This window comes from Acinonyx jubatus, chromosome B3 (genome assembly GCF_027475565.1).
Source record: "Acinonyx jubatus isolate Ajub_Pintada_27869175 chromosome B3, VMU_Ajub_asm_v1.0, whole genome shotgun sequence".
In the NCBI taxonomy this organism is placed as follows: Eukaryota; Metazoa; Chordata; class Mammalia; order Carnivora; family Felidae; genus Acinonyx; species Acinonyx jubatus.
The window spans coordinates 101,500,267-101,505,763 of record NC_069386.1 but is presented as its reverse complement, the minus strand read 5'-3'; positions in this window follow the sequence as shown (position 1 = coordinate 101,505,763).

Sequence of the window (5,497 nt, the reverse complement as noted above, 5' to 3'; positions counted from 1 at the left end):
GCCTCCAAAGATGTGTTGAGTAAGAAGTTTCTGTGGCCAAGATCAAAGAGGTTTTTGCCTGCTTTCTCCTCGAGGATTTTGATGGCTTCCTGTCTTACATTTAGGTCTTTCATCCATTTTGAATTTATTTTTGTGTATGGTATAAAAAAGTGGTCCAGGTTCATTCTTCTGCATGTTGCCGTCCAGTTTTCCCAGCACCATGTGCTAAAGAGACTGTCTTTATTCCATTGGATATTCTTTCCTGCTGTGTCAAAGATTAGTTGGCCATATGTTTGTGGGTCCATTTCTGGGTTCTCTATTCTGTTCCATTGATCTGGTGTCCATTTTTGTGCCAATACCATGCTGTCTTGATGACTATACTTTGTAGTATAGCTTGAAGTCTGGGATTGTGATGCCTCCTGCTTTGGTTTTCTTTTTCAAGATTGCTTTGGCTATTTGGGGTCTTTTTTTGGTTCCATACAAATTTTAGGATTGTTTATTTTACCTCTGTGAAGAATGCTAGTGTTACTTTGATAGGTATTGCATTGAATATGTAGATTGCTTTGGATACTATTAACATTTTAACGTTATTTGTTCTTCCTATCCAGGAGCATGGAGCATTTTTTCCTTTTTTTGTGTGTCATCTTCAATTTCTTTCATAAGCTTTCTAAAGTTTTCAGTGTATAGATTTTTCACCTCTTTGGTTAGATTTATTACTAGGTACTTTATGGGTTTGGGTGCATTTGTAAATGGGATTGATTCCTTGATTTCTCTTTGTGTTGTTTCATTCTTGGTGTATAGGAATGCAACCAATTTTCATGAATTGATTTTATATCCTGCGACTTTGCTGAATTCATGGATCAGTTCTAGCAGCTTTTTGGTGGAATCTTTTGGGTTTTCCATATGGAGTATCATGTCATCTGCAAAGAGTGAAAATTTGACCTCCTCCTGGCCAATTTGGATGCCTTTTATTTCTTTGTGTTGTCTGATTGCCGAGGCTAAGACTTCCAATACTATGTTGAATAACAATGGTGAGAGTGGACATCCCTGTCTTGTTCCTGACCTTAGGGGAAAGCTCTCAGTTTTCCCCATTGAGGATGATATTAGTTGTAGGTCTTTAATAGATGGCTTTTATGATCTTGAGGTTTGATCCTTCTATCCCTACTTTCTTGAGGGTTTTTTTTTGATAATCTGACTTTTTATACTTTTATGAGCTTATACATAAAATATGTTTTATGAACATTAGAATACAAATTCAACCCAAGCCATGGAACGTAACTCACTGCTGCCTTACACCATGTCTACAATCTCATACTATATATCGAAACTGAGGTTAGGTCTATCCATAAAAAAGCTCATGAGGATATTATAAAGTCATCCAAGAAATGCTTTCAAAATCTTATTTTAAAAACTCTGTTTGCAAAAAAACACAGTACCCTGCATCCAGCTTCCCCTAATGTTGATAACTTAAGTAGTACAATGATCAACACAGGAAACACAATACTATTAACTGACTTCATTTAAGTATGATTGGTTTTCCACAGATACCCTGCTGCTTTTTCAGGATCCACTCCAGGATCCCATTTCACATTTAGGTATCATGGGCCCTTGGTCTTCAGCAATCTGTGACAGCTGGATCCTGAAGCTTCCCTGTTTTTCATAATCTTGACATGGTTGCTGAGTACCAACCAGTTATTTTGTAACATGTTCTCAGTTTGCGGTTGCCTGATCCCTTTTTTTTAATGTTTAGATTGAAGTTACGCACTTTTGGCAAAACTACCACAGGAAGGGCATTGTGCCTTTCTCTGTGTATCACAAGGATACATGAAGTCAATGCCACATTACTGGGTTTCCTTGGTTAAGATGGCGCCTGCCATTTTCCTCCACAAAGAATTACCACCTTTCTCTTTGTTGTAAAAACACTTGGGAGAGAGACCTTGAGGCTATACATATATCTTGCTTTTCTTCAAACTTTCACCTGGTGATCTTAGCTTCCATCATTATTATGTACTTATACAAATATTTTATAATATAATGACTTTCTATTTTCCTCATTGCTGAAGGTTTTTATGTGAGTCAGTGTTGAACTTTACCAAATGTTTTCTGAGTCTATTCCTATGTTTATATATTTTTTCTTTACATGTTTTTGTATATTTTAAAAAATGTTTTTAATTTTTTAATTTTTTAAAATTTATATCCAAATGAGTTAGCATATAGTCAAGCAATGATTTCAGGAGTAGATTCCTTAGTGCCCCTTATCCATTTAGCCCATCCCCTTCCAGCAACCCTCAGTTTGTTCTCCATATTTAGGAGTCTCTTCTGTTTTGTCCCCCTCCCTGTTTTTATATTATTTTTGTTTCCCTTCACTTATGTTCATCTGTTTTGTCTCTGAAAGTCCTCATATGAGTGAAGTCATATGATATTTGTCTTTCTCAAATTTCGCTTAACATAATACCCTCTAGTTCCATCCACGTAGTTGCAAATGGCAAGATTTTATTCTTTTTGATTGCCGACTAGTACTCCATTGTATATATATATATACACCACATCTTCTTTATCCATTCATTCATCGATGGACATTTGGGCTCTTTCCATACTTTGCCTATTGTTGATAGTGCTGCTATAAACATGGGAGTGCACGTGTCCCTTCGAAACAGCACACCTGTATCCCTTGGATAAATGTCTACTAGTGCAATTGCTGGGTCATAGGGTAGTTCTATTTTTAGTTTTTTGAGGAACTTCCATACTGTTTTCCAGAGTGGCTGCACCAGCTTGCATTCCCAACTTTCTTGAGGGTTTTTTATCAAGAAAGGATACTGTATTTTGTCAAATGATTTCTCTGCATCTATTGAGAGGATTATGTGGTTCTTGTCCTTTCTTTTATTGATGTGATGTATCACATTGTTTTGTGGATATTGAACAAGCCCTGCATCCCAGGTATAAATCCCACTTGGTCATGGTGAATAATTTTTTTAATGTATTGTTGGATCCACTTGGCTAGTATCTTGTTGAGGATTTTTGCATCCATGTTCATCAGGGAAATTGGTCTATATTTTGGATTTTTGCATCCATGGTCATCAGGGAAATTGGTCTATATTTAGTGGGGTCTTTGGTTTCAAATCAAGGTAATGCTGGCTTCATGGAAAGGGTTTGGAAGTTTTACTCTGACTTCTATTTTTTTGGATCAGCTTCAAGAGAATAGGTGTTAACTATTCTTTAAATGTTTGGTAGAATTCCCCTGGAAAGCCATCTGGCCCTGGACTCTTGTTTTTTGGGAGATTTTTTTTATTACTAATTTTATTTCTTTACTGAATATTGGTCTGTTCAAATTTTCTACTTCTTCCTGTTTCAGTTTTGGTAGTTTATATGTTTCTAAGAATTTCTCCATTTCTTCCAGATTGCCTGTTTTATTGACATATAATTGCTTGTAATATTCTTTTATTATTGTTTTTATTTATGCTGTGTTGGTTGTGATCTCTCCTCCTTCATTCTTGATTTTATTTATTTGGGTCCTTTTTCTTTTTGATCAAACTGGCCAGGGGCTTATCAATTTTGTTAATTATTTCAAAGAGCCAGCTTCTGGTTTCAGTGATCTACTATTTTTTTGCTTTTTGGTTTTGATAGCATTGATTTCTGCTCCAATCTTATTATTTCCTGTCCTCTGCTGGTTTTGGGTTTAATTTGCTGTACTTTTCCAGCTCTTTAAGGTGTAAGGGTAGGTTGTGTATCTGAGACCTTTCTTCCTTCTTTAGGAAGGCCTGGGTGCTGTATACTTCCCTCTTATGACCTCCATTTCTATGTCCCAGAAGTTTTGGGTTTTGGTATAATCATTTTCATTGGCTTCCGTGTACTTTTAATTTCCTCTTTAACTTCTTGGTTAGCTTATTCAGTCTTCAGTAGGATGCTCTTTAGTCTCCAAGTATTTGTTATCTTTCCACATTTTTTCTTGTGGTTGATTTCAAGTTTCATAGCGCTGTGGTCTGAAAATATGCATGGTATTATCTTGATCTTTTTGTACTTGTTGAGGGCTGATTTGTGTGCCAGTATGTGGTCTATTCTGGAGAACGTTCCATGCGCACTGGAGAAGAATGTGTATTCCACTGCTTTAGGATGAAATGCTCTGAATAAATGTGTTAAGTCCATCTGGTCCAGTGTGTCATTCAAAGCCATGGTTTCTTGTTGATTTTCTGTTTAGATGATCTTTCTGTTGTTGTGTGAGGTGTTGAAGTCCCCTACTATTATGGTATTACTATCAATGAGTTTCTTTATGTTTGTGATTGATTTATATATTTGGGTTCTCTCACATTTAGAGCATAAATGTTTATAATTGTTAGATCTTGGTGGATAGACCCCTTAATTATGATATACTGTGTTCTTCATCTCTTGTTATAGTCTTTATTTTAAAGTCTAGATTGTCTGATAGAAGTATGGCTACTCTGGCTTTCTTTTGTTGACCATTAGCATGATAGATGGTTCTCCATCTGCTTATTTTCTATCAGAAGGTGTCTTTAGGTCTAAAATGGGTCTCTTGTAAAAAGCATATAGATGGATCTTGTTTTCTTTTTATTTATTTATTTATTTATTTATTTATTTATTTTTATTTTTTTTAATATATGAAATTTATTGTCAAATTGGTTTCCATACAACACCCAGTGCTCATCCCAAAAGGTGCCCTCCTCAATACCCATCACCCACCCTCTCCTCCCTCCCACCCCCCATCAACCCTCAGTTTGTTCTCAGTTTTTAACAGTCTCTTATGCTTTGGCTCTCTCCCACTCTAACCTCTTTTTTTTTTTTTTTTCCTTCCCCTCCCCCATGGGTTCCTGTTAAGTTTCTCAGGATCCACATAAGAGTGAAACCATATGGTATCTGTCTTTCTCTGTATGGCTTATTTCACTTAGCATCACACTCTCCAGTTCCATCCACGTTGCTACAAAAGGCCATATTTCATTTTTTCTCATTGCCACGTAGTATTCCATTGTGTATATAAACCACAATTTCTTTATCCATTCATCAGTTGATGGACATTTAGGCTCTTTCCATAATTTGGCTATTGTTGAGAGTGCTGCTATGAACATTGGGGTACAAGTGCCCCTATGCATCAGTACTCCTGTATCCCTTGGATAAATTCCTAGCAGTGCTATTGCTGGGTCATAGGGTAGGTCTATTTTTAATTTTCTGAGGAACCTCCACACTGCTTTCCAGAGCGGCTGCACCAATTTGCATTCCCACCAACAGTGCAAGAGGGTTCCCGTTTCTCCACATCCTCTCCAGCATCTATAGTCTCCTGATTTGTTTATTTTGGCCACTCCGACTGGCGTGAGGTGATACCTGAGTGTGGTTTTGATTTGTATTTCCCTGATAAGGAGCGACGCTGAACATCTTTTCATGTGCCTGTTGGCCATCTGGATGTCTTCTTTAGAGAAGTGTCTATTCATGTTTTCTGCCCATTTCTTCACTGGGTTATTTGCTTTTTGGGTGTGGAGTTTGGTGAGCTCTTTATAGATTTTGGATACTA